The sequence below is a fragment of the Eleutherodactylus coqui genome, chromosome 2 (assembly GCF_035609145.1).
Source record: "Eleutherodactylus coqui strain aEleCoq1 chromosome 2, aEleCoq1.hap1, whole genome shotgun sequence".
Classification (NCBI taxonomy): domain Eukaryota; kingdom Metazoa; phylum Chordata; class Amphibia; order Anura; family Eleutherodactylidae; genus Eleutherodactylus; species Eleutherodactylus coqui.
Window position 1 is genome coordinate 9,759,655 of NC_089838.1, and position 23,153 is coordinate 9,782,807.

General features: G+C 49.6%; 1 pseudogene; it reads left to right on the top strand.

The window, feature by feature from the left end:
* Positions 1-6,436: 6,436 nt before the first annotated feature.
* On the top strand, positions 6,437-21,583 carry LOC136609896 (E3 ubiquitin/ISG15 ligase TRIM25-like; annotated as a pseudogene).
* The last annotated feature ends 1,570 nt before the right edge of the window (positions 21,584-23,153 follow it).

The window sequence follows — 23,153 nt, forward strand, 5'->3', positions numbered from 1 at the left end:
TCAGCGCTCAGTTACCTCAGCGCTCAGTTACCTCAGAGCTTAGTTACCTCAGAGCTTAGTTACTTCAGCGCAGCACCCAGCTACCTCAGAGCTCAGTTACCTCAGCGCTCAGTTACCTCAGAGCTCAGTTACCTCAGAGCTCAGTTACCTCAGCGCTCAGTTACCTCAGAGCTTTGTTGCCTCAGAGCTTAGTTACCTCAGCGCTCAGTTACCTCAGTGCTCAGTCACCTCAGTGCTCAGTCACCTCAGTGCTCAGTCACCTCAGAGCTCAGTTACCTCAGCTCAGAGATGATACCATTAATAAAACACAACTGTTAAGTAGACATACCTTCCCCCTCATTTCCTGACTCGCCCTTTCTTTACAGCCTAGTAAGGGTTAACACTAGAGATGAGCGAGCGTACTCGGATAATCACTACTCGCTCGAGTAATTGGCTTTATCCGAGTATCGCTGTGCTCGGGTCTAAAGATTCGGGTGCCGCTGCGGCTGACAGGTGAGTCGCAGCGGGGAGCAGGGGAGAGCGGGCGGGAGAGAAGGAGAGAAAGATCTTACCTCCGTTCCTCCCCGCTCTCCCCTGCAGCTCCCCGCTCCGTGCCGGCACCCGAATCTTTAGACCCGAGCACAGCGATACTCGGATAAAGCCAATTACTCGAGCGAGTAGTGCTTATCCGAGTACGCTCGCTCATCTCTAGTTAACACTAATACATTTAAAACTGACCAATCTACCTTAGGGGGCGCTCACACGACGGCCCCGATGCCCAGCACCCTGTGAGCCAAAGCCAGGAGCAGAAAGTACAATGGAAAGATTTGCATGTCTTCCCCATAATGGACCCGCTCCTGGCTCCGGCCCGCCAAAAGACCGAACACAAAAACCGCCGTGCGAAATCGCCCCCAACTGGTACACAAGCTAAATCCTTCTATACACAGTTGCCAGTAACCAGGGGTACCACCTGGTTACCGGGGGTCTCACCACTTGTAGAGCTTCACCTGTACCCTGTCATTACAGCAGCACAGGACTTGGCAGAGGGGCCGTCGCCATCTTGTAGAGCTTCACCTGTACCCTGAACCTGCAGCAGTACAGGACTTGGTGTTGGCATCTGGTGGCACTGTTCCTGCTGATGTTGGCATCTGCTGGCACTGTTCCTGCTGGTGTTGGCATCTGCTGGGCACTGTTCCTGCTGGTGTTGACATCTGCTGGGCACTGTTCCTGCTGGTGTTGGCATCTGCTGGGCACTGTTCCTGCTGGTGTTGGCATCTGCTGGGCACTGTTCCTGCTGGTGTTGGCATCTGCTGGGCACTGTTCCCGCTGCCAGGTTTCAGTCACGATCGGATGAAGGTAAAGGCAGCCCATGCGTTCGCTTCGCTGGTGGTATTCTACTGACAAGTCCTCATCTGATACAAGTGTTCACACAATGTCCTCTGCAGCTCCTCCTGGCCGGCACTGCTGACAAGTCCTAAGCTGCAGCACAGGGGATTCCAGACATCACCTCAGCTATTCCTCACTGTCCACTTAATCCTCGCTGACGATCAGCCGCTGCAGAAAGTCCTCCATCTTCATAGAGGATCTGAAGCTGTGACAGGAATTGTGAGGGGAGCTGACAGGAATTGTGAGGGGAGCTGACAGGAACAGGGAGCCGACACCTGGATGCTGCTTCCTTTCCAGATGATGATGACCCACATCTCTGCACCTCCATATCTCACTGCTGCTCCTCTCAGCTTGTTCCTCTGGCCCAATCACCAGCCACTGTCAGGCCACCAGATTCTGCCTGACAATCACAGGCATTTCCCGCCATTTTTCTACAGCCAATCATTTGCTGCTGCCAACCAGTCCATCACTGGGCAGAACTCACTCTCTGCCATCTCATCTGACCCAGTAATGACCTTTGTAACATATCTTGGTTAACCAGAAAACCTCCTCCATAGAAGGTGACATATCATCCATCCATCATGTATATAAAGCTCCCGGATCCCATGAGGCTTTCCCTCCTAACTGTCCCTCGAGCCTTACAAGGGTGGCACCGTTGTGCAGACTCTCCTCCAGCTCCGTATGGGGCCACAGCTCCTCATTGAGGCAGGACTCCATCCAGCTGCAGGGAAACCAAGAGTCACCATGATTACACAAGAGAACAGAGGAGACTCCAACCATCAGCCGTAGTCGCATCTTCCTCACCGCTTCGTCTCCTCCAGATGACACAGTGTCTGCCATCTTGAGGATCTGTGGCTTTGATATCCCACCGGTGGAGACTTCTTAAGGCTCATTTTTCGACAAAGTGGGGTCTCCTAGGAGGAGACCTCCAAAAGAAGTAAGTGCTTGTATAGAAAATTGAAAATATCTACTTATATATATATTACACTTCATCCCTATAAGGAGCGCGGGACTACTATTTTTTTTTTTTTCTGTCCCAGCAGTACTAGTAACCCCCAATAGTTGCCTCAGTGGTAATAGGGACACCAGCCGCCACCCTCCCCCACCTTGACACTGCCCCCTGTAGTGATAGTGACACCCCTCCCACCCACGACAAGTACACTGACAGCACCCTACTTCACGGCGCGACAAGTACAATGACAGCACCCCCGACCCTCCCCACCCCCTGACAATTACGCTAGCACCCCCACCTAGCCACTCCCAGATAAGTACACTGACAGCACCCCCCAACAAGTACACTGACAGCACCCGCAACCCCCCCAGCTCCACAAGTGCCATGACAGCCCCCCCCCTGACAAGTACACTAACAGCCCCCCCACCCTCTGACAAGTACACTAACAGCCCCCCCACCCTCTGACAAGTACACTAACAGCTCCCCTCCCTGAAAAGTACACTAACAGCCCCCCCACCCTCTGACAAGTACACTGACAGTACCCCCCACGGTGCGACAAGTACACTAGCAGCACTCCCATCCACCCCCCACAAGTACAGTAACAGCAGCCCCAATCCACAAGTACTCTGACCTGACAGCACCCCCAACTCACCCGACAAGTTCACTACCAGTACCCCTTCCCTCCCCCCCGTCACGACAGGTACACTTACAGACCCACCCCCCGACAAGTACATCGACAGCACTCCCCCCCCATGACAAGTACACTGTCAGCACACCTTCCCCCCTCTCTCCAAGTAACAGTTACCATCTGCTGCTTGATAGTCCCCACGGGAAAGCACAATCACGGCCTGACAGCAGCTACTATGCATTTGCAAACTGTACCGGGCTTGTCCACAGGCTTAGGGACGACGAGAGCATCAACATGGGGGGGGGGGGGGGGCACTCCTGTAGGTAAGTATATAACTTCTGTATGGCTCATATTCAATGCACAAAGTATATTACAAAGTGCATTGTAAGGCCCATACAGAAGTGCATACATACACTTGTCACCACGGGAATGGTTGGTAGAGCTTGAATCTTTAGAGACGAGCGGGGAGATACTTGGCTAAGGCACTACTCGCTCGAGTAATGTGCCTTAGCGAGTATACTCACTCATCTCTATTAATAATCAATGTTAAATTTGTACGTCTCCTAAATGGTTGAAAAACCCTACAATTTCCCCAATGTGCATCCAGAATAAAGTAAACAGATGGAAATATATATCTTATCTAAACTTTGTACAGTATCTTTGCACTGTAGAGGTGCACTACAGAGAACGGCCTGTAGGGGGCAACAGACAGGCATTCTGGTGCCTGAGAAAAGGGAAAACGCCCATAGGTGTGGTCAGGAAGTTGGATATAAGGGTACATTCCTGCTACACCCAGGGAGATGTTGGCTGAGAGAAGCAGAAAGGACCAGTGCAGCAGAGCTGAGGTGCTGCAGGCTGGTGGCCTAGCAAAGGCCAGAGGTTGATAGGGGTGACCTGACCACCCTAACCTCAACACCAGGTGGGGTGTGTATATGGACTCTGTTTACATTGCTTGTACTGTAAATAAAGGCTGGCAGGAGCCAGATAAAGAAATGCACCGCTCCTGAGCTGTCTCTTTGCGTGTGGCTGTCACTCAGGCTAGAAAGGTGGGTGGTCCGCAGGCAGGTGTACCCCAGCGTGCCACACATGGTGGAGGATGCGCTGGCACTTGGACGACGTTCACCGTGTGGGGAAAATAATGCATTACTTTGATCAGACTTTTACGGACGCGGCGATACCAAATATGTATCTTTATTTTATGATTTAGATTTTTTAATTATAGATATGGCAAAAGGAGGGGGGGGGGGAATTTAAACTTTTTTATAACTTTTTTTTTGCACAATTAATAAAACTTTATTGCTCTTATTTTCACTTTTCTTTTAAGCCCCCCTGGGGACGACAACATGCGATGCTTTGATGGCTCCTGCAGTATGATGTAATGATAGGCAGTCTGCTAAGGCAGCCATGCATGGCTCCCCCGATCTCACCGCGCGGAGGGGTGGGGGTATGGGGATTTAAATGCTGCTGTCAGAATTGACAGCGGCATTTAAACGGTTGATAGCCGCAATCGCCCGCGCTGTATGAAGATAGGTTGCCCTGTGACCTCTCTTCAGACATACTCAACGCTCCAGGACGTACTCGCATGTCCTTGGTCGTTAAGGGGTTAAACACACATAACTCCCTGACATAAGTATTATTGTACCACCGCAATGCACCTCGGGAGACACTCATCAGTTTTTGTTTCTACCAGACTGTCCAAAACCACTGTGGGAACAGGATGTGTTGACAAAACTACAGGCACAAGTGTCCTTTCAACCGGATGGACAGATGACTTTACAACTTGGAGAAGATGTTCCAATTCCTGCCCGCATCTTCTCACTCACAGTTCCTGTCATTCATGAGCCAGATCACTCAGGCCCCACCCTGAACCAAATAATGAAAATATCAGGGGTATGGGCGGAAGATAATCCACCAGGACTCGCTCAGAATATACCCCCAGCCGCAGTTCAGCTGAAACCAGGGGCACAATCGGTGTCCATAAAGCAATAGCGTACGCCATCTGCTGCCTGCCATGGCATTGCACTGCATCTGGAGAAGTTTGCAAAGTATGTGCAGCATCCGAGGAGCAGGCCCTCAGCTGAGGAAACAGCGGGGTAGAGTCTTAACCTTGTCAAGGGGCAAGGCTATCGTCTCCTCCCTAAGAGTAGCTCGAAACCTGACCTCTTGCTACTAGGGGGAGATCACAGGGATAGTAACCAAGGTTACCTGTAATCTAACTTGTCACTCGTGATGCCAACATTCCATGCTTTTTGGTGGATCCCACCGATGTCAATTCCGGGAAATAAAGTAGTCCACGCACAAGGTACACTTTTCTGAACAGGAACCAGTAACATTCAGTTCTGCTCGTTGACTTAAGTATTTTTAGACAAACAACAATACAACAGACTTAACTAGTAAACACTCTGTGAGAACAGTGCTGGATCAGGGAGGACCCTCGGGCATTACTCAACCACAGTCCCAATGATCTGTCAGTTCTGTCTCTCCCGGCAACTCTCTCTCTGTCTCCTGCCAGTCACTTATATTTCTCTCGCTTGTTCCTCTCTCCCTCTCCAGACTCATGCGGTTTCTACTCGTTTCTTCCAGTCCGGGTACATTCGCTTCTTTCTAGAGATAGAAGCTAACGGGAGTTCCACTACAAGGCTAGGCCCAGGCGGGAACAACGGACCACCTCTCTCATGGACTCATCCATTTTCTAATCATCCGGTTCTCTTACTCAGGCAGACTGAGTCCTACATCGACTCTCTCTCTTTTTCTCTCTGGCCTGGACAACAGCAACAGCCGCAGCAGACCGACAGACTGAACATGACTGCCCAAACAGAAAGCTAAACAGGGGCAGCCTTACCACGCATCACATGACTATACTTTTATACCACACCAGACAAAATGATACACTTTCCAGACATTAACCCTTTCATGGCTGCAGCCATCCAATACACATAAACCTGCTGCATTCTACAAACAAGATAATTCATGAACCTCTCAGAGGTCTGATTTCTTCATGAATTTGGATCTTGGTGAATCTCTTCTCTTATCTCTGCTGTAAATTCTTTATTTTCAGTAGATTTCTATTGAATTTCTTTTTAAAAGAGAGGAATAACAGAGGAATTTACTGCAAGTAACAACCCAGTGCTTTATATGTAACCACAATGTAGGCCCTAAATATACAGCAGAAAGAATCTACCTCGTTTTCCTGAAGATAAGACCTACTCAGAAAATAAGCCCTACCCAGATTTTTCGGGAAGGCTTTAAATATAAGCCATACCCTGAAAATAAGCGCTAGCTGCATTACATTTAAAAAATGTAAATAAAAAATTGAATACTTACCTACGCCGTGCGTCCTGTAGTTCTCGTTCACACACAGAAGATCATTAACAGGTTAATAGTGATCTTGTGCCGTGCAGCCCCGCCCTGTAGTCAACAAAAAAAAACTTGCTCATAGGTCTATGTGCATCAGGAAGTAGTAGTTTCGTTTCTCTCTTCCTCTGTCAGCCATGGCGTCTGCTGCTGTGAGAGACGAGCTGCTCTGCTCCATCTGTCTGAGCACTTATACAGATCCTGTAATGCTGAGATGTGGACACAACTTCTGCCGGGTCTGTATTCATCTTGTGCTGGATACACAGGAGGAGTCAGGAGTTTATTCCTGTCCTGAATGCAGAGAGGAGTCTCAGGAGCGGCCAGCACTGATGAGATGCTTAGCTCTGCGTAACATCATGGAGAACTTCCTGATTACTCCTCCGACACAGACGGAAGCCGAGATCTTCTGCACTTACTGTGTGGACTGGGGGCATCAACCTGACTGACGCTCCCTTAACCATCTAACAAAAACTTACCCAGAGACTTCTTGTGTGTAAAATGTGGGGTAGGCCACAGCTTTTATTAAAGAATTAACCTCTACTATTTTAACTATTTTAACTCCATAACCCTTCCCATGCTACAACCCGCTTAATTTAACTGATTTTAACTTTCACTGTTCCACAGGACGTTTGTAAGTCCGCTTTCCTTGGGCTTGTAAATCTTCCTCCTATCCAGCATGGAAAGTTCAGGCCAACCACAGCTGTGACGACTTCCGAACGCATAAAGTCCTAAAAAATCTTTCTTCACCCATCTCATGGGCGGGTGGGTGGGCGTCTTGCCCGGCTCCGTCCTCTCTCTTCCACGCTTCTTCTCTTTCTGGTTTTCTTCCTGTCTTCTCCTTCCTGCTTCCCTACTTAGCTCCTCCCCCCTATCTAGCTCGCTATTACTTTAAGCCCCGCCCCCAGTCCCATGCAGCCTCGTTATGCACTGTGCTGCATAAGAGACTGGGGGCATCAACCTGACTGACGCTCCCTTAACCATCTAACAAAAACTTACCCAGAGACTTCTTGTGTGTAAAATGTGGGGTAGGCCACAGCTTTTATTAAAGAATTAACCTCTACTATTTTAACTATTTTAACTCCATAACCCTTCCCATGCTACAACCCGCTTAATTTAACTGATTTTAACTTTCACTGTTCCACAGGACGTTTGTAAGCCCGCTTTCCTTGGGCTTGTAAACCTTCCTCCTATCCAGCATGGAAAGTTCAGGCCACGCGGCATGCGCCGTATCTCCTACGGCGCATTCCGCCCCACCCCACGGACCCGAGCCAAAGCAGCTTCCACGCCGTCCTGCAGTCCCGACAAAAACGTGTCCAATCCCACGTCATTCAAGTGTACTCCATCATCCCTCAGCGCGCCTCTCTCTCTGTCCTCCAACTCCCAATGGCGTATAGCAATCCCTCCCAGGGATTGCACGAATCTCGAAATCCTCTGGTTGATTACTTTCCTCACATTTTTGATCGCCTCGGGGTTCTTTGCTCCCCTCCAGCATCTCCTAGCGATAATATCCGACCACACCAGTACGGATTCTTGGAAACACTCCCGAAAGCGGAGCAAGTCCTGTTTTATTAGGACGAGAAGATCGCCCATTTTCACTTTTCCTAGGTCGTTCCCCCCGGCGTGCACGACCAAAATAACTCGCCGGGGGGTCCACTGCTGATCTCCGTCACGATCTGCAGCAACCTTGGCCATTGTAGGCCTCGAATCCCGTGCCAATTTACCACTGTGTCCATCATTCCTTAATTCCTTCCAAATGGCTGAGTTGCTGCCCTCCTTTCGGCCCAATACACAAATGAATGTCCAATGACCCAAACTCTCCACGGCTCTGCAGCTGCAACACATAAAAAACAAAGAAACAAAAACCACCATACCAACTAACCGAAAAAACGCCATTTCTGGCCAAATCATACCATCTTCGCGTTCTTATAATACTAAGTCCGGTCTAATGTATGATTTATATGCCTGCGACTTCCATCTACCCAACCGTTTTAAATCATCTTCCTGCATACCATGTGCTTCTGCCATGGTTGCCGTACCTATCCTAAACGAATGCGTACCGAACTCAGCCACCTCCAAACCTGCTGTACGTAAAGCTGAACGAAAAACCGCCGTAAACTGGAACCGGGTGAGGGAGGCGCCCGCTTCGTGCACGAAAAATTGGCCGCCGATATTACGCGAGCTCATGTAATCCCGTACCGTGCTTACCGGGCACCACTTGGATCCAAGGCTGTTAATAGCTATCCACTCGCCTCTTCCATAAATGTCCGTCTTGGACTTCCTGATACATATTCGTAACGACTCACCCGAGCAAATAACGTCGTTATGTCGCAAGCCGCCAGGCTTATTTTTACTCGCCGGTACAAGCTCTCCAATCCGTAGAGCCGCGAAAAACGCCACCGAAAAAGCCGCTCTAAACAACAACGCTTCCGAACTATTAACGCACACGCTTTCTAACAACTCTAATAACTTAATTAAAATGGAAAACGTAATGGGCCGACGTCTGTCAATCTGCGTCTTATCTTTTCTCCAACCGCGAATTATCTGGCGAAAAATAAACTCTTTTGTAACGTCCGTCTTACCATTTAGTTTAAGCAAAAATGCTACTCCCGCTAAATATTTTTTATGGTTCAAAATGTGTTTTTTATTTTTTGAAAACTGTTCATTCAACATTTGATGACACCAAATATTATCCGATAACATCACATTACTATTTTATGTCAACTTTGTATACCAAGACCTTAAACCGGATAGATGAATAAACTTGTCTTAGTATAACTTCCTTGGCATTAACTATCTATAAAAAATAACAACATTTATTATTTAGAATTCTAGAAATGAGAAGGATAGAGAAGAGGGGAAGAAGAAAGGATAAGGAAGGATGGGGGGGGGGGGGAGGAGTCCGACCTATTTACCCTTGAGATAACCATCACAGATTTTGAGACTTAATTTTGGTTAGCTGATTGGGTTTATCAGTGGGGGAGTGGGGGGGTGTATTGCCATTTGTGACCCACGTCGACATCTCTGGTGTGTTACGGAGAGTGATCCACATGGACCAGGTTGACAGATATTTGCTATGCCTCATCTCATCCCTTGCACATGTTTCTTCCATGTGTTGGATGTTATCTAATGCTTCAATCCACATCACTCTTGTGGGGGGTGATGGGGATTTCCATCTCCTGGGAATTATTTGGCGCATGGCTATGACAAAAAATCGTAATAGCGATTTTTTGACTCGTGTCAGGGGACCAGGGAACATCGACAATAGCGCTACTTCAGGTGTCAGTTTTATATTTTGTCTACTCACCCATGAGTAGAGTTCACCAACCTCTTGCCAGAGGGGGCAGATCAATGAGCACGACCACCAGATATGGATGAAGGTACCTTTTTCTTTTAAGCATCTTCAGCAGGCGTCTGGATATTGTGGGAAGGCTCTGGCAAGCCCAGCGGGGGTCCTGTACCACCTTGTCAGAATCTTATAATTTAGCTCCTGTAGCTTGCTTGAAATGATAATTTTATGTGTTAGCGTGTAGGCTCTCCTCCATGACTCCTCGGGGGAAGAGCGTCCGAGCTCCTTTTCCCATTCTCTTTCCAGCACAGCTCCATTTCTTTGGCTATTCTCTGCTAGTAAGAATTGATATAGCTCTGATACCCTACCCTTTACTGTTTTGTTAAGTATAAATTTGTTTTCGAAGGATGTCGTGCCTGTTCCCAGCAATGTCGGTCCCCCTAGTGTCCTAATGTAGTGGCATATTTGGAAGTATTGGAACCATGCTCCAGCTGGTGCGTCCCTGCCTTCCAGAATCTCTCCTAGTGTTTTTATTCCGTTTCCCCCAAGCATGTTTTTGATTCTAGGGATTTCCTCTGTCTGGTCACTCACCAAGAGGTTTGCTACCGGGGAGCCGTTGTAAAATGTTGGGAGGTCTATATTTCCCACCAGTGGGGTCAGTGGTCCTGGTCTCTTTATCAAACCTGCCTTTGTTGCGGGTCCCACCCATGCTGTCAGTATTTCTTCCATAAATGGGGACAGTCCCATACTTTTATGTTTCCCATTTCCTGGTATCCAGATTAGGCCGTGTCCCCTGTATGGGACTGAGTCTTGTTCTGCTGACGCCCAACGTTTCTGGGATCTACTCCGCACTATTTCCAGTACCCTTCTAGTCAGTGATGCTTTGTAGTAGAGTGCGATATTGGGAATCCCCATTCCTCCACTCTCCCTGGGGCCGGTCAGGGCCCTCCAACTACGTCTCGGTCTTTTGTCGCCCCAGATAAATCTCATTATTAGTTTCCTTATTTTACTTAAAGGAGATGTCCCGCGCCGAAACGGGTTTTGTTTTTTTTTAACCCCCCCCCCGTTCGGCGCGAGACAACCCCGATGCAGGGGTTAAAAAAACCACCCGCACAGCGCTTACCTGAATCCCGGCGGTCCGGCGTCTTCATACTCACCTGCTGAAGATGGCCGCCGGGATCCTCTGTCTTCATGGACCGCAGGGCTTCTGTGCGGTCCATAGCCGATTCCAGCCTCCTGATTGGCTGGAATCGGCACGTGACGGGGCGGAGCTACACGGAGCTACACGGAGCCCCATAGAGAAGAGGAGAAGACCCGGACTGCGCAAGCGCGGCTAATTTGGCCATCGGAGGGCGAAAATTAGTCGGCACCATGGAGACGAGGACGCCAGCAATGGAGCAGGTAAGTATAAAACTTTTTATAACTTCTGTATGGCTCATAATTAATGCACAATGTACATTACAAAGTGCATTATTATGGCCATGCAGAAGTGTATAGACCCACTTGCTGCCTCGGGACAACCCCTTTAAGTAGGCCCCTGGGAGTCTGATGGGAATGGTTTGGAGGACGTATAATAGCCTAGAGAGGACATTCATTTTTATGGAACTAATCCTGCCAAACCAGGAGAGGGATACTGCCCGCCACCCCTCTAGATCCTTTTCGAGCTTTACTAGGAGTGGTTTATAATTTGTTTGGAATAGATCCTTTATGTCTGGCGTAATTGTTATGCCTAAGTATTTGATCCCGTTTTTTTTCCATCTGAACGGGAAGGCACTTCCCAAATCCCTCTCCTCATTGTCAGGTATGTTAATATTCAAAATTTCCGATTTACTTAAATTTACCTTAAAATTGGAGAGGCGGCCGAATCTCCGAAACTCTTCTAAAATATTGGGTAAGGCTATCCTTGGGTTTGATATGTAGAGTAGCAGATCGTCAGCATAAAGGGCGACTTTCTGCTCGCTTGTGACCACCTGCATTCCCCGAATGTCGGAATTGGTTCTAAGAGCGTTGGCCAGGGTCTCCATCACAATGATGTAAAGAAAGGGAGACAGGGGACAGCCCTGCCTCGTGCCGTTCCTAATCTGGACCTGATTGGATAATTTCCCATTAACTCGTATTCTTGCTGACGGATTATTATAAAGTGCCATTATCCACTCTAGGAACCTTGTGCCCAGCCCTATCTGTTTTAACGTTGCCTCCAGAAAACCCCAGTCCACTCTGTCAAAGGCCTTCTCGGCATCGACCGAAAGAAGGCAGAGTGGGGTATCCGCCTTTGCGGCCCTCGATATGAGTGCCAATGTACGGATTGTACTGTCCCCTGCCTCCCTTCCGGGGACAAATCCCACTTGGTCCCCGTGTATCAGGGTTGGTATGTGGCGCTCCAGGCGGCTCGCTAACATTTTAGCAAACAATTTAGTATCAACATTTAGAAGCGATATTGGCCTGTAACTCCCACAATTAGTCGGGTCTTTCCCAGGCTTTGGAAGGACTGTTATAACCGCCTGCAGCGCCTGCGCCGGAAAGGGGGATGCTCTAGAAACTGTGTTGAATGCTTCCAACATTAGGGGGGCCAGGCGTCCTATACATGTCTTATAAAAGCGGGGTGTAAACCCGTCTGGGCCTGGGCTTTTACCGATTTTCAATGACCCGACCGCCTCTTCCAAGTCCTGCATTGTAAAATCAGTCTCTAATGCCATCGTGTCTTCGTGGGATATTTTCTTAGGGGCATGGGTTGCTATGTATGTCTCTCTCTCCTTCCTATGATCCCCTTCAGTGTTGTTCTGTTCTTTATCTAAATTATACAATTTCTGATAATATGCGTGAAAGCTCTCGAGGATCCTGGTATTGTCGTGGACCAATCCCTCTCCTGGTTTATCTATAGTGAAGACGTAGGTTTGAGGTGGTCTAGGATTTAATGCTCTAGCCAGTCCCTTACCGCACTTGTCCCCATATTCATAGAACCTTTCTCTAGCTCTGTCACGTTGGCAGAGAGAGGTTTGCTCCAATATATTAAGGATGTTTGTTCTAGTCGCCGAGATCTCTGCTGCAGTGTCTGCAGCGGGTGTCGCTTTATTTGTTGACTCAAGTGTGTTTAAGTGGGTCAATAGGACCTCTAGTTTGGTGGACCTCAGCTTTTTAATTCTGGATCCGTGCGATATAAAGATTCCCCGTAATACGCACTTGAGGGCTTCCCACTTCACAGGGGCTGCGGTTGTATCTGTAGCATGGTTGGCTATAAAGGAGTCTATTGCCAGCTGTATTTCTTGTAGACATACCACGTCGTCCAGTAGGTTGTCATTTAAGCGCCATTCTGGGCTCTATTTATTCCTCTGTCCTGTCCCCAATGATCCCCAGACTGGAGCATGGTCCGACCACACAAAGGAGCCTATGGATGAGGAAGGTTTTCTGTCTAGTAGGCTATGTGATATATAAAGGTAGTCTAGTCTGTGATAACTGTTGTGTGCTAGTGAGTGAAAGCTATAGTCCCTATCTCTAGGGTGGAGTGTCCTCCACAAGTCTACCAATCTAAGGCTAGCTAGATCTGTTTTGAGTCTGTGCGTTGTTGTGGGGGAAGCCTCCGACTTACCCCCCGAGGAGTCACGAGCCGGATCCATGCAGAGGTTAAAGTCGCCTCCCATGATGATATTGGACCCGTTCGCAAAGGTCGCCAGAGCCTTCAGCGTTCGGGTTTCAAAGCTTTTCTGGCCTAGGTTAGGGAAATAAACGTTAGCCAATGTAAAGATTTCAGCATTTACTTGGATTTTTAAGAATAGATATCTCCCGTTCTTGTCTATCTCGGAGGCCAGCAGCTTATGTGGTAAACTTTTATGTATTGCTATAGAAGTGCCTCCTGTTTTTTTCGTCGGATGTGTGCTATGGTACCACGATGTGTAATGACGGTACCTACATTTCGGTACTTTGGATTCCTGGAAGTGTGTTTCCTGTAGGAAGATTATCATTGTCTTTCGACGGTGGAAATGGTCCATGATCTGCCCCCTCTTGGCCGGTTTGTTTAACCCCCTGGCGTTAAAAGTGCTAAAGGTGATGTCAGCCATCTGATTGGGATATGAGGTGTCTCAGCTGAGGTCGGGAGTGGATAGGTGGGTGTAAAACGGGTGTGCGGGAAGGCGGCGTTGTGTTAGGCTTGAAAAAGCCCGTAGAGAGGGAGAGAAAAGAGAAAGGTGAGAAAGGCTTGTTTGTTGAAGCCTTGCGCAGCGCATAGCAGTTGCGCATGCTTGCTGGGTGAATTGCTAGCTTGAGCTTGCCAGCTTTCGCAACAGTGCGAATGGTCACCCTGTGTGTGGGGAGCAAGGAGGTACCGGAAGGAGGTGTTCCGAACCCCCGTGTCCCCCACCCATGTATCTAACATATGTTTGTTGTTGCTGGCCCCTATTTGAGGCCTTAAAGGATATTCCCCGAGGCACCAGGGAGCGTATGGTGGCGTTCTATATTTAAGAGTCTGAAAATGGAGAAGGAAGTTAAGGTCGGGGTTAGTGAGACGTATCATTAGAGAGCGGAGAGAAAAGAAAAAAAAAAAAAAGGGAGGTGAGAAAAGAACAATCTGCATCCTCAATTAGTAACTATTAACTTAATAAGCGTCTCATAAGTCTGATCTCTTTAACTCAGAGTCAGTCCCTAGAGTCCCATATCCTTTCCGCCTCGGTGTGTGGACTCCCGCTCCGTTTTTCCCAGGGCCCAACTTCAGTGGCTTATGGGATATATGTTCGTTTTGTCTCTGCTTCTGTTCGTGGAGCAACCGAGGTACAGATGAAAGGGTTAGTGTCTCTTGGATGTTCTGGACTGATGTTACGAGGGGTCAAAAGGGAGGCAGTATGTCATCCTAAAGTTTGCTCCCATAGGTTCAGGTGTTCCTGTCTGTGCGGGTTCTTTTATCTCTCTGTGCTTTTGGTTGCATGGTCTGCCACTGTTCTTGCGCTGTGGGTGCTAGGGCCGTTGGAACCATGGGCCAATCAGGAAGGGCGACCATTGGTAGCTGCAAAGTTCCTAGAAAGTTCAGTAGGTCATCCATGTTGCGGAAAACAGCTGTTTTCCCATCTTTTGTGGCGGACAGTGAAAAGGGGAATCCCCATCTATATGGGGTCCCCTGTGCTTTCAGGGCTGTTAAAAGAGGTCTGAGGGCTCCTCTCATTCGCAGGGTGTGGCGTGCCAGATCTTGGAGGAATATGATGGGCTTTCCATTATGGTACAGGTCTCCTCTTTCTCTGGCTTTTTTAATGATTGCATCTTTGTCTTTATAGAAATGCACTCTGCATATGATATCTCTTGGCCTATTGGGGTCTGTGGCCCTGGGCCCCAAGGCTCTGTGAATTCGGTCTATCTCCACTGGATTCTCCGTTGACCGTTTTAGTAGTTGTTGAAAAAAAGTCTGTGCCCACTCCTCAAGCTGCTGGCTCTCAACCTCCTCTGGCAGGCCCCGTATTCGTATATTATTTCGGCGGTTCCGATTTTCCAGGTCGTCAATATGCATGATAAGACCTGTAATCTGATCGGCCTGGGCTTGTATAGCCTGTCTGTGGGTTTCTAGTATAGCTGCCGTGCCCTCCTGAGTGTCTTCTATTTGCACTATTCTGTGGCCAAGGTGCTGCATATCTGAACGAATGCTGTCTAATACTTGTTTGTTGGAAGATTCAAACTTATGAAACAGTTCAGTCAGTTCATTTTTTGTCGGTATCGCCATTATATGGCGTTTCCACTCCTCATCTCCTACATCATGTGGAGAGCTTCTATTCTCTTCAGGGGGTGGGCTAGCCATGGTATTAGGCATATGTGAGGGTGTCCATGAGGGGCTATCACTCCTATCAGCCATGTATGCCTGTGCTGTAGGGGAGGGTGTGCTGTGCTGTGTGCAGGGGCTGCTGCCCGGAGTACTCACTGCACCCTCGGTCTGTGTGCCTCCTCTCTGCTCCAGCTGTTCTTGTGGGGAGAAGTCCGTTTTGCTTGCTCCTCTTGCTGCTCTGCCTTCTGCTAGTTCCCCCTTGTCTGGCATCTGCAGGGCGCCTTCTCTGGCATGCCGAGCCGCTGATGAGTGCAGGAGGTGATCTGCCTCCCGCGCTTCTGCTGGTGCCGGCGCCATCTTGCTCCTCACAGTCGCCTCCCCCGCTCCGCCGAGATAACGCTCCATTCCGCCGCTTCTGCTGACCGGAGTACCGGACTGCGATCGGGTGGGTCTTCTCTTCCCCATGGGCTACGCTGCTCTTCTTTACTGCCGCTCACCGGTGCCTCAGGGCTGCAGGAAAGGTAGGCGACGCGGGAGCCCGTCCAAAGTGCGGCTTATCCCGCCATCCGCTTGGCCACGCCACCCGCTAAATATTTTTTAGCTGCTCCGACCGACCGCCGCTTGTTCCGCAAAGCTAACAACATATCTAGCGTGGCCGCCCGCGCCCTTTCACCGCCGACCACGCAACCACCTGCCAACGCTATCCAATCTGACCATATGGAATTGTAACTCTTCCAAGTCGCGCCCGTGACCGATGCCTCCACCAGCTTCAACAACTCTGCTCGACCAGATTCCATAAGTGAGGAGGGCATCGGACCCCCTCGGCCTCCGCCTGTGGGTGCCGTTCCCTGAACGCCTCCATCTGTGAATGAGGCATCTCAAAACCGCATGTCTCAACAACGCCAACACAGGTGGAGAAGCCGAGGTCTGCCTGTTGATCACCTGTACCACAGCCACATTATCTGACCAAAAACAGACCTTGCGGTCCTGAAGCTCTGCATTCCACAATTCCAACGCTACCACCAGTGGAAAAAATTCCAATAGTGTCACGTTCATGGTCCATTTTCTAAGCACCCAACTCAGCGGCCAGGTTTCCTTGCACCAATGGTTATTAAGGATGACGCCAAAACCTCCCGACCCGGCCGCGTCCGCAAACACACATATATCGCTACCCGTAACCTCCTCCTTTGGGCACATCACTTGCCCATTGAAGGATTGCAAAAACACTTTCCATATGTGTAAATCCGCTCTCATCCCTTGTGTTACTCGCACGAAATGGTGAGGTTCCCGAACCCCCGCCATAGCTAACGTCAATCTTCTTGAGAAAACCCGCCCCATAGGGATGACTTTACACGCGAAATTAAGCAAACCTGCCAGCCTCTGAATCTGCCGCAGCGTGACTTTCTTGCAGCTGGCAATTTCATTGACTGTCTGGTGTAACCTCGCTACTTTTTCCGCTGGTAACCTAAACATCATGTCCTCAGAGTCGATCTCGATTCCCAGGAATGTGATCCGGGTTACGGGGCCCACCGTTTTCTCTTCTGACAACGGGACCCCCACCCGCAGCATAAGGGACTGGAAAGTTTTAAGCAAAAATACACAATCACCCGAGTTCTCAGAGCCGACGAACAAAAAATCATCTAAGTAATGTATCACCGATGAGATGCCCGTCTCATACCTAAGTAACCACTCCAAAAAGGAACTAAACAGTTCGAAATAATAGCATGAAATAGAGCATCCCATCGGCAGACACATGTCTATAAAAAATTGACTGTCCACCCGACATCCCAGGAGGTGGAAGCAATCGGGATGGACTGGTAACAATCGAAAGGCGGACTCAATGTCCGTCTTTGCTAAAAGAGCTCCTTTACCCGCCGCCCTTACCAAGCGGACCGCCGAATCGAACGACGTATACGAAACTGTTGCCTTTAGATATTCCGTCGTTAACTGAATCTCCGGCTGGAAAGGAAAGGTGATGTATTAAACGAAATTTCCCGGTTTCCTTCTTGGGTACCAAACCCAAGGGGGACACTCGCAAATTCGTAAAAGGCGGCACTTCGAAAGGGCCGGCCATACGGCCCAGCTCCACTTCTTTAATCAACTTTTCTTTGACTAATTGGATATTATCTAACGCCGATTTCAGGTTAGGGGCAAACATCGACGCGGGGGAAAACGCAAACGGAATAACAAAACCAACCGAAAAACCGTCTTTAAGAATTCTTGCCGCCTGTTTCATGTGGTATCTGTCTAACCACTGATCCAGGACCCGGCTTTTCACCGGGGTTCGGTGCTCCACCGGCACTACCCACTGCGGCAGACGCTCTCTGTTTTTTGAAGCAGCGAACTGCTGCATGCTGGCCCCCGCAAACCGAGCACTCGTGTCGGAATTTGCAGGTGGCGTAAAACCTGCAATGGCCCTCGTTGTAGAGCCAACATGAGCCATTGGGTCTCTGAGCAGCCGCGGAGGGCTGTTGCCCGCCTCCCGCGGCTCCCGTAGGAAAGGACGCCCTGGCGGGCCTTTGCGCCAGAATAAGCTGTATCCACACATCAGTTGCTTTTGTGGCCCAGCTTATGTGGCTCATTCCTGATACCCGCCGTCTGTAATCCTCATCATAGCGCCACCAAGCTGACCCACCGTGCAGCTTGTAGGCGCTGTAAATAGTATTTAAATAGACCATCAACTCCGGTCCTTTACTCGGCTGATGCTGACACGCTACGTGAGCCAACACCAAATATGCTTGAAGCCAATTCCCAAACATCTTGGCGATTTTAGGCTTTTTCTCCGCACCACGTTCTGACAACCGTTCCTTATCTACCATAACATGGTCCGCTGACAGTAAGGACCAGATATCCACATATAAACCTTTTGCAATCTTTTCCACCATATCGTCAGCCAAACCTACCCCTAGCGGGGCAACACCACAAAACATCGAATCAGCGTAACTTAAACCGTCCGTTGGGTCACCATCCGTACACCATGTTGAGCTTCCAGAAACATTACTCACAGGCGGGCCTCTGCCCCCTGGTGAACCACAGGACACTAAAAGCCCTTCTTGCGAATCAACCTTGCTCAACAATGACTTTAACACCGTGACCAAATCCTGCTTATCCGCACCTTTTGCGGGATCCATAACATTACACCAAGCATTATGCAATGATAACTCACCAGCTCGACCGACCTCCGGCGATGCCAAGGGTGATGTCCCAGCTGTCTCCCTCCTACGAATCCTGTGGTCAGGCGTGGGCTGCCGACTACCTGTGCGCGTAGCCTCCTGCGCCCTTTGCTGTGGCGCCACTCCAGGCTGGTGTCTGCTTGACCGTCCTTGCAAGTGGCCTTGACTCCTGTTGTTACTGTGGTCTTTCCCATGTTGCCTTGATTGTGAGTGAAGCAGCTGGCGTTGATCTTCTGAGTGCCGTGTCTCCTCTTCTGAACTGCCTCTATCTGTCCTACTGACTCCTCGCGCCCTGCAGCTGCTGCTACTGGAAGCTCTGCTTGCCTGCTCTAATTGCCTGGAACGCCTGGCCTCCTGTCTTAGCGCTCTGGTTCTATCCCTTTGCCTACGCCTAGCGCCCTGCCCTTGGCGGCTACTGCTGGCACGATTATCGGACGTTTGGGAAGAGTAACCCAGTGTTTCCTGAAGCAGCGGGTCTAGGTACCGTGGGTTGACATAACAACGGCGCTGTATGGCCGAAGCTGCTAGTGGTAACTGTGGAGCGTGTACCTTTGGCCTTTGGGTGTAATATTCCGCCTCCCGCTGCCCCCTATATAGGGAAGCCTCCACTCTATTCCCGCTGTAGTAAGCGGACTTGTTATGCCGATGGTCCGGGCGTCTAGATGTATGGGGCACAGGGGTCGGGCTACGTGACCCCGAAACTGAACTAACCCCCTCCCTTTGGCTCCTTTGCGGGGTTAAAGCAGCGGGGCCAGGGCTGCTTGCAGCGCTGCTGGTGGGGGTGCTAAAGGGGGCCGATGCCTGTGTTGTTTTCCCCTTTCTACCTCCCCCCCCCCTCTCTGCTCCCTCTCCCGCCTATTCTGTGCTGCGCCGCGCTCTAGTAGTGGTGAGCTGCCGCCATGATGGGGTACGCGCCCTTCCCGCGTGTTCCCTCTTTCTTGTGGCTCTAATCCCGGCTCACCTCTCCCTCTCTGCGCAGTCCTGCGCCCAGACGCGCGCCGCTCTCTCGCTGTGGAGCCTGCTGCTGCTTCCGGCTGCTGCATCGCCTCTTTACTGCACCCGCTCGCCGGCGGTAAGCGCTGCCTCGTGGCGGGCCGCTTTCCCGCCGCCCGATTTGAACTCGGCGCCATCTTGTCTCCGATGTTCGCGGCTCCCGCCGCTCTCTCTTCTCCCCGACTGTTCCTCTGTCCTCGGCGCTTGGTCGCTGGGCTCGGGCTGAGCCTCGCTGGCGGCTGCTTTCTTCGTTGCGGTCGTCCCCGCAACTGCTCCTCTGGCTCCGGCTGGGCGCCGCTGGCTTCGCTTTGTTGCGCTCCGGATTCCTCTGGCTCCGCCGCTCCTGCGGCCGTTCTGCAGTTCGACAGCAGCTCTTCTAACCAGCCGGAGCCGTCCTGCATGACCGCCGCTTGTATCTGTGCCCTCAGGTCCTCCATGTTGGCTTTCTTCCTCACTTTCCCGCCGTCTCCCGATTTCTTTGGCTTCTTGCAAAGTCTCCCGACCTCTGCTGTCCAAACGTCTGCTCCTTCTCTCCTCTTCCTCTCTTCTTTCTTGCCTTCAGATTTCAGTCCTCTTGTCCTTTCTGGCGTCTTGCCCGACTCCGTCCTCTCTCTTCCACGCTTCTTCTCTTTCTGGTTTTCTTCCTGTCTTCTCCTTCCTGCTTCCCTACTTAGCTCCTCCCCCCTATCTAGCTCGCTATTACTTTAAGCCCCGCCCCTAGTCCCATGCAGCCTCGTTATGCACTGTGCTGCATAAGAGACTCTCCTGTACCGGCTGCCAAATCCTGTCTGCTGTGTGAAACTTCTCTGTGCGAGAAACACCTGAGAGTTCACAGCAAGTCAGCAGAACACGTCTTATGTGAGCCCAGCGCCAACCTGGGGAACAGGAAATGTTCTGTCCATAAGAAGATCCTAGAATATTACTGCACTGAGGACGCCGCTTGTATCTGTGTGTCCTGTAGTTTGGCCGGAGAACATCGGGGTCATCGGGTGGAGATGGTGGATGAGGCCTCTGAGAAGAAGAAGGAGAGACTGAGAAATGTTCTCCAGCAACTGACCACAAGGAGGGAGGAGACTGAGGAAAGAGTCCGGAGTCTGGAGGAGCGCGGGAGGAAAGCTCAAGAAAAAGCAGCTGGAGAAGCAGAGAGAGTCTCTGCCCTGTGTAGAGACATAAGGAGATGGCTGGACCACCTGGAGAAGAGGGTCCTGAGCAAGATCTCCAGGCAGGAGAAGGAAGAGTCACTCTCACTCTCTGCTATGATGAAGAAGCTGGAAATACAGAAGGCCGAGCTGTCCAGGAAGATGAGACACATGGAGGAGCTGTGTAACATGACTGATCCACTGACTGTCTTACAGGAACCAGACACTGGGGACTTGTGTGATCTTCAGGACATGAGGGGACATGATGGAGGTGATGGGGACACGGCGGGACATGATGAGCCGCTCCCTGATGTAGATGGTCTGGATGTGGCTGTGATCTCAGACACATTACACACATTATGTGACATAATAACAGATATAAGGAGGGGGATCTATGTGGAGGGTCCTGCAGACATATTACTGGATGTAAACACAGCTGCTAATAATATCCATATATCAGATGACCGGAAAACTGCAACCTGGACACAAGAGAACCAGAACCGTCCAGAAACAGCAGAGAGATTCCAGCATGATCAGGTGATGAGCAGGAGGGGATTCTCCTCAGGACGACATTACTGGGATGTGGAGGACAGTAGATCAGGGGGTGGATGGTGGGGATGTGTTACCCCAGTATAGGCAGGAGGGGGCAGCAGTCATACATTGGCGATAATAACAAGTCCTGGTGTTTGTGGAGGTCTTATAATAATCAGTACTCAGTGATACATGATAGTAAAGAGATCCTGTTCCCTCACATTATATCCAGTAATAGAGTCAGGATCTGTCTGGATTATGGGGCCGGGCGGCTGTCCTTTTATGAGCTGTGTGACCCCATCAGACACTTACACACCTTCACTGCCTCCTTCTCCGAGCCGCTTCATGCTGTATTATGGGTATTTAATGGTTCAATAACAATATTGGGAGAAACCATAATAGAAACTGACCAGAGACAGGACTGAAAGACAAACTGATTGGTAGATCAGACAGCCAATGGGATGAATGAGGTGGGGCTGCAGGTGATTATAACCAAAGCCAGGCCCACTTGACCATTTTCCCGGAGTAGGGGACTGCGTATCCCTGCGTATTGTCATGTTCTTACACGGTTATGCCTGCACATGTACACGTATTTTACTCACGCTGTCCTGCGCCGGCTGGCTGGTTTCTTCTTTTTTTCACTTTCCTTCTCCTGTCTCCTGGCAACATAAAACCGCCATACATATGGAATGTAATTGTGTAAGCGCTGTGTTTTGATCGCACCCATAGAGAACTTGGAATCTTAGGCTACAAATATCTTTTATCTTACCAAGAAAATAACATACACAAAATCTGAATCTGGATTAAAAGTCCGCGGCATTTATTTAAACTGGGTTAAAACATATTAAATATCATAAAATATATAAAATGTAGACTCCACCTCAAGTCTACCAAATATAATAAAATCAAATATAATATAACCTGTAGACTTGCATACTCCAGTCTACAGCACCAAAGTCCTTTTAATAACCTTTCTGTCCACCCGCAGGAGGCGGGCGACATCCCCCATTTAAATTGACTCGACAAAGCATTCACATCACGTCAAAACACTGGGCGGGTGGGCGGGGCAACCTTGAATGCTGTGAGGAAAACTGTGACAGGATTCTGCAGCTTGACTTAATCATATCTCCTCTCTTCTTCCCGCTCAAACCTCCACCAATCACAGCCTGTTGCTAGGCCTTTGCCTCACAGAGACGTTCTCTCCTGATAGGTCACTGCCATTATCTTCTTGGCCAATCATTCTCTGTCGCCAGACTTCCCAGCTTCCATAGCAGACTCCTCATATTATAGCTGACTCTAGAGTGACATAATAAAAACAGGTTAGACCCCCCCCCCCCCAATAACATCAAATAAAATATATTAAATCCAGTACAAACCATTTCCATCTACCTTTTATTAAAGCTATGAACCCTTTCCGCCCCCAGATTCCATGAGGCCTCAGTCCCCTAGTGTATTTCTGCCGTACAATAGGGCTGTTATGCGCATTATATGCTGTAAAATAGAACATGCTGCGCTCTTTATTACGCACATAACATACACAATAACATATAGGCAAGCGTGAGCGGAGCAGTGAAAGCAATGTCCTTTCATTGACACCTTTTGCGCGTATTATATGCGTGCGCTGTTAGTGCGATGGAATGCTACAGCTATATTCTTGTGCTCCGAATCCAACGGGGTTCAGTTCGATCTGCTTGAAGGATCATAGACTCGGTCACACAGCATTCTGCGTAATCAACTGATTCTCCCTTTATTAGAAAAAAATAGAAATATTTATACGTTTTTTTAGACTCAGACATTGAAAACGAGCCGAACAACAGAGAGAAGGGCAGGATGGCGCAGGAGAGACCATTGGGACTTCTCTCACAGTACATTGTGGGTGTTATACCCAATGCACATATGTTGGTGCCCGGCCTATCTGACCGCTGTCCTTATGACTAGATCACATGTGGGGGATCCGCTGTGATTGTATTCTGGGTGTGATCCCTGTGTCTCCTT